Below are 13,620 nucleotides of genomic sequence, written 5' to 3'. Positions count from 1 at the left end.
ACCCATCCTATTCTTATCCGCCCACCCTTGTAACCTGTCCAGGTCCGATTGTAGCCTGCTTCTTCCTTCTAGTGTGCCCACATCCCCCCACATCTTAGTGTCATCAGCAAATTTGAACAGGGTGCTTTTCACCCTCTCGTCCAAATCACTGATGAAGATGTTGAACAGGGCGGGCCCAAGGACCGAGCCCTGTGGAACCCCACTGCCCACGTCCTTCCAAGTTGAGAAGGACCCATCCACTACCACCCTCTGGGTGCGGCCCTCCAGCCAGTTGGCGACCCATTTGACTGTGTGGGTGTCTACGCCACAGCCTCCCATTTTCTTAATGAGAACGGGGTGAGAGACAGTGTCAAAAGCCTTCCAGAAGTCCAGGAAGACTATGTCCACTGCTACCCCTGCATCTAATGATCTGGTGATCTGATCATAAAAAGCCACCAGGTTCGTCTGACAGGACCTGCCACTGATGAACCTGTGCTGATTGCCCCTAAACATGCAGTCCCCTGCTGGCCCCTCCTGGATGTGTGCCAGAATTATTTTGCCATAGTTCTTATACAATTCAATACTATGCCATAGTTCTTATACAATTGGAAAGTTGTTGTCAACTAATTTGAAGTGGTGTTGGAGGTTGTCATACTGTAAGAATAGTTTCTCCAATGGTACCCATGTCTGAAAAGGGTTACTTCTGAAGATATAATCATAGCATAATTAAATCAGTACCTTTTGCTATGCCAGTCATGTTTTAACAAGAACCATTTTGGGGGGACAGCAGCTCTAGAAAGGAGAAAATTTCTCCTTGACAGTGTCCATAATGCACCAATGCACTCAAAATCATACAATCATAGAAATGAGGGTTGGAGGTCATCTAGTCCAACACTCTGCACCAAGCAGGACCATCTCCAGCTATATAATCTCACCCAAGGTTTTGTCTAGCCAGGTCTTTAAAACCTCCAAGGATAGAGACTCTGCCACCTCTCTGGGTAACCAGTCCCAGTGCTTTACTACCCTCCTAGTGAGAGAATTCTTCCTAATATCCAACCTAAACAACTTGTGACCACTGCTCATCCTTCTGTCGTTTGCTACAACTGAGAACAATCTAGCTTCATCTTCTTTGGAACCACTCTTCAGGTGGTTAAAGGCTTCTATTAAATCCCCCCTCAGTCTTCTCTTCTGCAAATTAAATAAACCCAGTTCCCTCAGCCTCTCCTCAGAAGTCAGTGCCCCAGCCATCTAACCATCTGTGTTGCCCTCTGCTGGATTCTTTCCAATTTGTCCACATCCTTTCTGTTAGTGGGGAGGCCCAAAACTGGACATAGTACTCCAAATGTGGCCTCACAAGTGCTGAATAGAGGGGAATAATCACTCCCCTTGATTTACTGTTTTCTCAAGAATGGCACACTGTTGGTTCATATTCAACTTCTTGTCCACTGTAACCCCAGGTGCTTTCCTGCAGAGCTGCTGCTTAGCCAGTTGGTCCCAGCCTGTTCCTGCATGGGCTTGTTCCATCCTAAGTGCAGAACTTTGCACATGTTCTTGTTAATCTTCATGGGATTTCTTTTGGTCCAGTCTTTCAATTTTTTTGAGGTCTCTCTGGGGATGTCTACATGTACCCCTTTAAGTGGGATTAGCCTAGAATTGCCATTTTAAAGGTGCGTTAAGGGCATGTATCCACACATGTGCATCTTTAATGCTCCTTTAAAGTGGCAATTTTAGGCTAATCCTGCCTAAATTTGATACCCACATAAAGCAAAGAGGAAATGTAGGCACAATTAACTAAATTGCATTAGCCCACATGTAGATGCCTAATGTGCATTAACATGCCTGCACGTGGGCTAATATTATTTCACTAATTATGCCTAAAAATTAATGTGCCTTAATGCAGATTAGTGTGTCTACATGTAAAGGTGCATTAAGTTTAGGTGTGTGTAAACACACATGTAGTCACGCTCTCTGAATCCTAGCCTTACCTTTATTGGTTCTCCTTTGTCACCCTGATTCTGTACCTCCTTTTTAGGACTGCTCTCCCTGTATATTAATCCTGCCTTTTGAATTCAAGTCCTCAACTCAGGCCACTGTGTAGCATCATCAACAAGTCCTAATATAACTTTCACCAGTGCAGCCAACCCCTCTGTTAGGGTGGTCTTAAATCCCAAATCATCAAAGTTATAATCTCCATTTCCCAGATGAAGAAATAAACCTAATGCACATCCTAACAACTGCTTCCTCTGGGTATAAGCTTCAAGGCTTTCTCTGGGTTTCTGCACTTCCATAAAGTACAGCCAGGACACTATCTGAGCACCTAAAAGTGCAGCCAGAATTCTCCTAGTCCATCTGTATAAGTTATCTTTAACTGGCTGTCCATCATCCAAGGCTGCCTTAATCACTGACCAGTCCTCTGAATTACAACTAGCTCTAGTTACAGCTTGACAATCAGGAACAGTCCATTCTGTTTGATCCAAACACACTGCAACCCACTGAATTGCTATATCCTTGTTCAGTGGACCTAAATTCATAGCTGCTGCTTTCACCTGTTCTGGTGCTAATGGAGCAGTAACAGTGACAGTCTGTTCTACCCTGCACTGCTGCTGATCCGGTACATTACCATCTCCTACTCCCCCTGCAGATGGAGCTTGTTCCATCTTTATAATCTGCTGTGTCACTACTGGAACCATAGGCACTGTTCCACCTTTTCCTTCATGTCATGCAACTGCTGCCTCAAAGGAACATAAGGACTCAAAGCTTTTGCATCTTCAGGTAAACCCCTACCTCCACTAGGGTCCAGGGAATCTGGATCTAAACAAATGTTTTCAGCCCAGTTACAAGGCTGCTTAAAACAACTGCAACAACTGCCACAACTCCCCACTTTTCCTGCAACTGAGCCTGAAGGCTATAAATCACCTCTTGACAATGCTGGTGGTCTACCTCTGACCCATTCTGCTCTTTTTCATGCCTTATAACTGCTTGCATTCCTGCCTGCACTTCAGCAAGATTTTCTTTACACTGTCAAAGTTCACTGTCCAATCTCTTACATTCACTTTTTAATGCATCTTTCTCCTCTGCTATCACCTTCTGTACAACAGTTGCCTGCAAATCTTCTGCAGTCATTTGACAGTGATGATTTTTCAACTGTTTAACCTGTTCTTCCAGATCTCTAACCTGGTCTCTCAATGCCTGTACCTTCTCTCGGGACTGGTCTCTCAATGCTGGACCTTCTCTTGGACTGAATAACCATTTCCCCAGCTCCCTCTGCAGCCATCCAGAGAACCCACCTAGCTGTTGCTTTTCTTTTATGTTTTTTTGGTCCAGGCTTACTGTTAGTAACATATGACATGTATGTCTTGCATGCATCTTTCAATCCATCCACTCCATGAAAAGCTTCAGGCTTCCATGGACCAAGCCCCTTCCTTTTCATCCACTGAAACAACAAATTCTCCTACTCCTCCTTCTCATCCAGCCATATATTGTCATTGTACAAAAGGTAACTGTCCTTTTTAATTTCCCAATGAAACTTTCTCTTTCTTTTTTAGAAACATGCTCCTGTGTTTTCACTGTCCACAGGACAAACAACAACAATAGGTTCTACTTTCTCAGTGCCTTAATCTGTAAAAGTTGTGACCCTTTCAACAGAAAAGATAAGAAACCTGTCTCCTCATAAGACTGAATACCATTCATATTTCCAACAGCTCCATGTTCATGAAAGGGCTAATCCTGGTTTTTGCCACATTCTCCACCAACTGTTTGCACCACTGATCAGCTGATAGTACTTAGGGATTGTTAAAGCACAATGAACTCTTAAATGGAATGTGAACTATGAACACAGACATCTCAGTGTCCTAAAATCAAAGCCTAACTTTATTAATACAACAAGTATTATCTCAGCAGTTTCTATATTCAGAGAGAGAAAAAAAACACTTAATACAATGATCTCACCCAATCCCAGATGTTACTTTGCCTCACAAAAAAGATAGCCACTCAGTTCATGAAGCAAAGAGTGCATCATTGGCTGGGATGATCCAGACAGGTGTTGAAAACTGGATTCATGATGTAAAATGATGATGACGACACACTAAATTTTCTTGTTTTGCCTTTTTATGCTTTGATTTAACTTGACTCCTTTGATGACTCCTTGCTTTTGGATTGGTCTTTCTGCAGTCAGCATCTTGTTCATATTTTATCCTGTCACCATAATACTTTGTTCAACATCCCCACTACGAGCACACCTCTTAATTTGGCCTTTTCCAGTGTCTTACTTTTAGCATTGTCCATTGGTTTCTTTTATCACCTTTCATTAACATATCCAAACACTTCATCCCTCTAATTCAGCTGGTTAGTGTCAAGTTCAGTTAATTTGAGCTAGTAACAAAACTATTGCTATGTTGTGATAGAAAACCTGCTCACAGTGATAGAAAAAGGAAACAAACATCATGCGAGTAAACTCAAGGCCATAAGCTGCTTGCAAGAAGCAAGGCCAGCTGATATTGCAAACACCAGCAAAATGAAAAGTTCAGATAACAATGAGGCTATACATAACTTTAGGCTGAATATAAAAGAAAACTTTAATGCTATAATTCACCACTCTATAAACAGGTGCAACTTTAAAACATACAATATGACAAGCTGTATCCACTACTTCCCCCAGCTTGGTATCATCTGCAAACTTGCTGAGGGTGCACTCCATCCCATCTTCCAGGTTGTTGATGAAGATATTGAACAAAATCAGTCCTCCGCTAACACACACCAAGGTTATTTTAAGGATATATTTTATTAAACCAACTTTTATCCATTAAAAAAAGATAGCCAAAATGCCTTGCTCCCCACATATTTAGTTGACATCATGGCTACAACATCACTACAACCCTAGATCAATTTCCTTGAAAACCACTAAACATTTGGTCACTGCTGTCTGGTTTATTTCTCACTACATTTTGGAATAAAGTCTCTTAATTTTGTGCCCCCCAGATATGGCACAAAATCCAAACATATCTGCTAAGTATTTGTCATACTATTGACATGTCTATATTTAGGCAACCGAAATGGGTTGACTGGCAGAGGTGAGGAGCACTCAAAGCTGCAAGCCATAGTGTCTCAGAACCAGTGAAATCAGGTCTTTGACATAGATGCCTAAAAATGTATTAATTTGTCAAATTAAAAATATTTCACCACGATCTCCCTGTTCCTGAAAATGAAAAACCCAAACAGTTTATAACAGAGCTCTGGATCATGACTTCCATATTCTGAAGCTTTACCAGTGACATTTTTCTTTTCTTTTCTTTTTCCTTTTTATTTTTTTAATTTTTAATTTGGTAATGATGGAAGAAAAAAATACCTTAAACAAGGGAAAACTGCTTCTATGTTTTAGGCAGTTCTAGTCAACAATAAGACCAATACGATAATGTTTTGTAAAACACCTAAGTCACTTAAGAACAAAATGGCAAACTTTTCAGAAGCACAGAAGTGATTTAGGAGCCTAAGTCACATTTTCATAAATGACAGTGTTCTGTAGAGCTGAACTAACTACTGCAAAGTAAGAGGTGATGGATTTACCATACAGGAGCTTTTTTAAAACACCTGTCCCTATGTATACTCCTATTCTACAGAAAGCTGAATCCTCTTTCAGCGAGGGTTAAGCTACCAGAGGTTAGCTTTCTCCTACCATTTTGTGAAAACATAAACAGGGACAGTTATCATAGCTGATGTGTAGTAGATCCCCATCTCTTTTTACCTCACAATATACAGTTAATTTGCTCAGACCTTTAGGCAAGTAAGAGTCATTGCTTTTCAATAAACTTTTGCTTGGTAAGTTCTTAATCACTTAAAATGTTACATTATTTCTTTGGGTCCCAAGTCATTTAAGTGCTTTTGAAAATTTTACCTATGAGCAATTAAATTACTATAGCTGTATTAGTACCATAGTTTCCACTTTGTTATTCCTTCTGTTATTGGCTTTCTGATAAAGCATATTATGATCAAAAGGGAAGATCTAAGTACCCACCTTCAATGTGAAGTTAAAAGGTGGATTTTAAAGTTCCTTTCAGCTAGATGCTAGCATCTCTTCTGATGCTAGCGAATGCGTTACTGGATTTCTATTGGCAGATATTCCTTCACGTGCAGTGGAGGAAAGGAGGTGTATATTATATACAATACTTTGATTTCCAGCATGTACGAGTTTAAATAGAATTCATTTTCATGATTAACCAATCTCTGCTGATACAAATAAATTCTGGGAAAGATAAAGATTCTCATACCACGGTTTGGTAGCTTTGTATATTTGAGCTGAGATGCAAACTAAAGCGACACTGTAAGAATGGTGAACACTTGTCCAAATTGAAGAGCCACAAATCTCCAGTACAATTTAAATACACCAATTAGAATTTGGAATCAAATGATGGCAGTAGTGAGGTTGTTAGTCCCCAAAGCTGAAATCCAATAATTGCAATGTTGGGGCTTGCGGAGCTCCCCACTAGGTATTGGCCTACTGCTCAGCCCCACCTAGTGTTTGAAAATTGCATATAAAGACTCATAGGTAAGTTTTAAAACAGCTGGACTGTATTATATAACAAGTAGACAAACAATAGAATAATGAAACACATATATAATTGAAATAACAAATAGACTGCATCCAGACGAGCATGGCCATGTGGTATGTGGTGCTGCAAACACATCTGTGCGTCACATACTGCACATTTAGATGTTCTTTGCAAAGCAAGGGGATGCTGCCTGTGTGTGCACTGTCTTTTTCCACAGGTTATTTTGACCTCTTGATATCCATACGTCAAAATAAAAAAAAACATGGAAAAAAAAGTGGAGCAGCGCACGCACAGGCAGCACATGCTGCTCAGAAATGGAGCTGGGCCACCCAGAGCCATGCACAGTTGCAGCCCCAGGAGGCCCCCAGGATCCCTAGGTAAGGTTTCTGGGACCATGAGCTAAAGCACGCGTGGCATGGGTGTTCCCCAAGGACAGGTACCTGCAGTGCAAGGTGTACCACTGCTACTTGTCCCCAGGGAACCAAACATTTGTGCTCATCTGGATGCAGCCAAAGAGAACAACGTATGCTTTCTCAGCACACAGTGGCTCCACAGGGACTGTCACCTCAAATGCTGAAGCTCTTTTCAGGACACTGAGCATCTCAAGGATCACAGTGTAAATGATGGGGTACAATGGTAACCCAGGCTTAGGTCCTGTTAACCACTAATGCTCCCTCCTCAGAGCGGTGCTGTAATACTCTCTGCTCAGAGCAGTGCTAACCAATCGGGATACCAATCACCTCACACTGCTAACCAACAGTCAAAAACCCACCACGCAGATCACACAGTTCTCTCACCACGTCCCTCCCAGCCACATACAAGTGACCAAAGACCACACTCACACCCAATCACACCGTTCACTCACACACACTTCACAGGTGCAAGCTCCTTTTATTCTTAGTGCTGACACAATTCCTGACAATCACTCAAGTGTCCAATCAGCTGGACAGGAGCAGTGCCCATCATCCATCAATCATCCCTTTAACAGGTCAGCTGTTCAATCACCTCAGAAGGTGAGCAGCTCACCTGAGTTACAATTCATGCCACTGCTTGGATCTCTACTGCACTTGTTCCATTCAGTGAAAGTAGATCATGACTAGGGATCCTGGTTTTCTCTGATTTTTTAAAAAAAATCATAGATTTTTTTATTAGAAAAGTAACCCAAAATCCACATTTTTCCATGATTAAAATGAACCACCACTATATATATATATATGTGTGTGTGTGTGTGTGTGTATATATATGTATGTGTGTGTGTGTGTATAAAGAGAGAGAGAGAGTGGTGTTTCATTTTAATCACAGAAAAATGTGGATTTCGAGTTACTTTTTTAAATCCAAAAATTGGGTATTTTTTTTAAATCAAAGAAAACCAGGATCCCTGATCATGACATTATCACTGGGTCTAGAAGTCTCCCTCCTGACTCCTAGGCAAAGCAAGCCTCACTTCTACAAGCAGGCTTTCAATCACAAGTACCAATAGGGGAAGTTGAGGCCAGAAATTGGGGCCAACACAAATGTTAAACTGGTAAAAGACCAGGATGACATTTGACATGTACCCTAACATGTACCCTAACAGTGAACAGGAGAAGAGGAATTGGTATGAACAGAGCTGCTGCATAATCACATTTATGCTTTTCTAGTAATGAAATGGACAATGATGGTAATAAATAACCAACAAAATAAACAAAAATGAACCTGAATGCAAGGCAACTAAAACTAAGTAGCCATAAAATAAAGAGCCCCTTTGGTATTTTTGTCAGGAGAAGAAAACCTATAATAGATTAAATAAATCACATTAATATTCTTTAGATACACATGGATGGACATGGCCAAATAGGGGTATAACTAAATATTTCTTCACTATGTGACCACTCACAGTTTCCTAATCTGGTACCTGAGGATGGAACCCTGAGCTGTTGAATCCCATTGAAATAACCCATTTATCAAATTGCAAACTACACAGGGCTAGATCCAAGAAGGAACATAAGTTCCTAAACCATGACTTAAGTAAATTTTAGGCACCAATACTTAAAACTGTGATTATGTACATACATATATGTATAAAAAAACACAGTTCTGGAAATCTCTAAACTCTCTAGGACTGTCCATTTTAGTACTGAAATCTCCCTGCATCAGGGGTCAACAAACTATGGCCCACAGGCTGGGTGCAGCCTGCAAAGTGCAACTTTGCACAGAGACTTGGTTGGACAGAGCTGCCCATCCCATCTGCAGTGCTCCGTTGTGCTGTGGAGCCTGCTGCTCTGTTTTGTCTGGGCTTTTTTCCCTACTGGATATCTGAAGCTATGTGCAGATGGCCACAGGGGTAGATACTTGTGGCCCTAAAGGAAAGCTAGGTCCCAAGCTCTGGCTATTCAAGCAAAAGGTTGCTGCCCTCACTGGAGGTGTCTCTGCCTTCTGTGAGTAGCCAGAACTTCCCTGGTCTGAACAACTGGGCAGTACAGTACAATGAGTTAGTACTCCACCTAACTCATTGTAACCAGAAATTAATCAGAGTAGTAATTGTGCCCAGAGCACACCTACTGCACTGAGTTTCACACAAAACATAGCAGCCACGGGTACTTTTATGTAAAGCCATTGCAGCGGGGCAGAGGGGAGGGGGGAGTGAAGAGAGGGGGAGAGTGGGATGCTGTTCCTGTTCCTTCTTACCTTTTATTTAATAGTTTATTGGTAAGTTAAGTTTCCTCCTTAGTCTAAGGGGTACAAACCCACATCTCTTACTCCCCAGAGAGTACTCCAAACTATCAGGATATATTCTTCCAGTAGTAACAGAATTTAAAGATGTCCATAACTAAGGAAACTGAGAAAGTTGGTAATTGAGGGGTGGGGGGTGATACCTCAACTATTTAGAGACAAGGTGACTGCAGAGGCTTGCGTACTGCTCCACAACAGAAATTGGTTGTTGGTTGGCAGCTATTTTCATTCATGCCCATCTTTATTGAATGCCATGATCACTATACTTCTTCTCCTGGTGTATCTGGTCCTGCTCAGTTCTTGTAAAGAATACTTCTCCACCTGTCCTACCCTCCAAAGTGAAAAGCAGAATTTCAGATACCTGCTTTTCTTACTGTTGCCTAGCTCCAGAAAGTTGCCCAGTTCATGCTCAGGGGTTTTGCATCACTATTCTAAATTATGTCACTCTCGTCACAAGTAGGGAACCTAAACATGGTGTTCTGGGTATTGGGTACCTGGCTTCCAGAGTAGAATCTACAATGTAGACATTGCAGTGCCTAATTTGAAGGCATATTAGTCTTCCATTGGATATGACCATAAGTCAGAGTTATCAAAGCAAGAACACTTTTTAAAATTAATAATCTACAAACTTTTTACCGATATATGTATTACATAATGGAAATGCAACCTTTCTGCCAGGTCCTAGGCATTAAAAAAAAGGTCCAGCTTTAAATTTAGGGATTTAACACCAGGTTTCTAAATCTTGATTGAGCCTCCACCCAGAAACCTGGGAAAGTAGATTTTAACTGGATGTTCTAAAGTGAACAAACTTCCCCACTTGCAAGCGACAGTTCAACTAAAACAGAATTTATTACTAGGGGTGGAGGATACACAACCTTAGAGAAAGCAACCATTAAACATTAAGTGAAACCCAAATATTTCTTATCTTTGAAGTGAGGAGCCATTACAGGCAAGTAACAGCTGATGGAGAACAGCAGCAGTATATTGCTGGAGGTGAAGGCAACCACACAGCAACAGAGGTATCGCCCCCAGTGAGAAGTCCTTACACCAATACACAGAAAAGGAAAAAGTAGATGGCATTTAAAGTAGATATTATTGACTTGATTAATCTTTTTTTAACTTGAGGCAGTGAAAATAATACCTCCCCAACTGTTGCAATGCAGGGAGATGCTGTCTCATGAACAAGATCAGGAAACACCCCTGCTCTGGCAGTTCTGCAAGGAGAAGAATACTTTAACTTGCATTCCTCACTTCAGTAAAGCCCAACTCACATGAATGACTGTGGAAGGCATTGGTTAAGTATCCTTTATACATACAAAGGTCATATACCATTTTTCTTGCCCTCCTTGAAGATGTATTGTCTGCCTGTTGGCTCACATTGATGGCCAAATATGTTATTTAAACATTTCCCTATCTCCATTTCATTTGTCACAGGAAGAAAAAAGAACAGTTAAATCAACTTGGAGATGAACAAATATTCTAGAAACCATTTGAACAGTGTGTTGGCATGCAGGTCTTGTTGAAAGGCTGGTTGATATAAGAACCCTTTTCAGACAAAGTCTTTCTTTGGTCTCAAATTCTCCCTAAATCACAGAGAAGAGGAGAATCAGACAGATTTCAAAAAGTTACAGGTGACGGCTTTAACAAAAGGAGGCATCCTGACTGTAGGAGTCTTTAAGGGGACAGAGAAAGCTGTAAAGTTGTCTTGGAGTCTGAAAGGGTACAAAAATCTTAGTGAACATACTCTTTGGGCAGCTGATACAAATCTCTTGTTGGAAGGTATCTTCTCTGTTTCAGGACACAGACCTAGCAAGGCAGAGTCATATTTCTTTACAGAAGTTGAATAAAAAGACCAATGGAAGGATAGTGAATTCAGGAAGGAATCAATTTTTTAGGATGTTCTATTTTGTGGTATTTGTGTATACTAATGTACTGTCACTCCAAGTTTGAGAAACAAACTTCTGGTTTCTGGGTCTCTTTTGTCACCAAGACACATTCGCTCATTTGAGGTCTACAATGGTTTGGCAGCTCCTGTCTTCCTATGACAAATGGAGTGGAGGTGGGAAATGTTTTTCATCATTAAATTAAGTTTCAACATATGGACAAACATACTTTCATAGAGGCATATGAATCTGCAGTACAAGGATTAAAATTAAATCTCTTTCACCTCTCATCGGTGTTTGAGGTTTTTGGTGAATTAGATCTATAAAAAAAAGAATAAAACCTGGATTACAGATATTCTTTAATCAAATAAAACAAGAATAAATCCTTAACATAACTGATGATGGGAATGTTTTGCACTTTAATAGCAATTTTTGTCAGAGGATCTTAAACTTTACTGTTGTGAGCCAGAATTTAAAAAATGACCAGGGATTTGGGCATCTCCACTTGTAAAGAGACATTCTAAAGATGACCAATTATTACGAAGTGGCAAATTCCTGTAAATCAGGGGTGTGGAGAGAGGAAACAGTTCCCTTTAAGGCATATACAATTGGGGAACAAAAAACTGGTACCATAAATCATTAATCAATTCTGAAAAGTCTTAGCTGTAGGGTATTATCCTCTCCATGCAAACTGACAGGGAAAGTAAAGCACAGATGGGGTAACCCAAGGCAATACAGCAATAGCACACATTAATTCCTAGTCCCCCATTATAATCACTAGATAGGGTCCTTCTCCATATGAAAACAGTGAAATAAAATCTTTACCAATAGAAAAAGTGGAACCCAACAGTTCATAATTGTTTATGAATGTCACAATGGGGAAAAAATAAATATAAGAACACTGTAGTAACTCTGATTCATTTTCATGATCCATTGGCCAGCTGGTATGAAGAGCATCATTAATGAAGCATTAGATTTCATGCTGTTTGGCCACCCAGCAAGAGATATACATCACCTTATGCTGATTCTCTTTTACTAGCTCCTAAAGCCAGGAAAGTCACTGAATTACGGATACATTAAAAGTGAGATATGTATGTATTATTCAGTCTTCTTTGGATATCACTGACAACTATCATACCATTTGTTAGAGTGACAGCTTTCAACAGAGTATCACCCTATGAAATAGGGTACAGAGCCACACACTGTGAAGAGAAAAATGTAAAATCAAAAGAGTTTTATAAAAGCCAGTATTCATTGAGGTTAGGTATTGTCAATAATAGCTAACCAGGATTTTTTTTTCTCTCCAGCAAGAAGTCAGTAATAGAAACAATTAAATGTTATGTATTAAGTTAGTACCAGATGGCATTAGAATCATTTAAAATATTTTAAAATAACTGTTATCTCAGCACTTACATATATATGAACACCTGTGCATGTAAAAATCAGGGTATGAACATACACTCAATTTACAATGGGATAAAAGGGCTTGGGCCCTTTTCATCAGGTGCTCTGCAGTAAAGAGCTCATGCAAATGCTCTAATTGCATGATAAATGGAAGCAAAAATATAGTATACAATCCTTTAAAACAAGAGAGTTAAGTTACTGTAGTTTACTTTTCAATTACCCTAGGAGAAGAGTAATCACATGGGCTACTACAGCAAGCAACCAAAGCCCAGTCTCTCTTGCTTGGCAATAAGTTGAACATTGAGGTTAAGGACAGAGGGTTTTGTAAACATGCTGCAGGGCTGCTCTGATGTGCTGTTATTGTAGCAAAACCCCCAGTTTCTATTTTTTTTTAATTGCATTTGCTCCCCTTCCCCAACCATTTCTGACTTTTTCTCTCCCTCTCTATTCCCTATAGATAAGTATAAGTGAGCTCAAACTGTGTGTTGCAACTGTGAGTCACATATCCCTCCCAAGTAAATTGGTTCCCTAATGTATGAGTGTGATTGGAAATGATTGAAATACAATGGTAGCAGGCCTCTACTGAATAGCCTGTAAGGACTGGGCCATCACCTTGCATTGATTCATCCAGGGAACATGGACCTCACCCAGGAACAGAGACAAGACCAGCATTTGAAAAACAAAAGACCCTGCAGAACCAGCAACTCTCATCATTGCGGATACCCGAAACTGCACTTCCCTGCATGAAGCAAACATGCTCAGTATGCCAGGGGCTGACCCTTGCCTGGGCATGCCTCCTGTCACTAGGGTCACACAAGGTCTGCTCCTTTAAAAAGGGGCAGTGAAGACAGACCCATGGGGACACCCTCTCCATCTGGACCAGCACCATGCCACACCACCTATCCACCCAGAGGCCCTGCCAGCGACCCCCCTCTGGACAACATCTACTGGACAAGGATCCCTTTCCAGACTGGATAGGTAGATATTACCTATACATCTCCTCCTACAATTTGGACTCTCTGTCTCTGTCTCCTCCTGGACTTCGGTGGACTTCAGCCCCTGCACCAAGCCTCTCTAACCCCTGCTGCCACTGTGTG

This window comes from Gavialis gangeticus, unplaced genomic scaffold (genome assembly GCF_001723915.1).
Source record: "Gavialis gangeticus isolate Ggan-Ray unplaced genomic scaffold, GavGan_comp1, whole genome shotgun sequence".
NCBI lineage: Eukaryota > Metazoa > Chordata > Crocodylia > Gavialidae > Gavialis > Gavialis gangeticus.
This window is presented reverse-complemented; position numbering follows the sequence as displayed.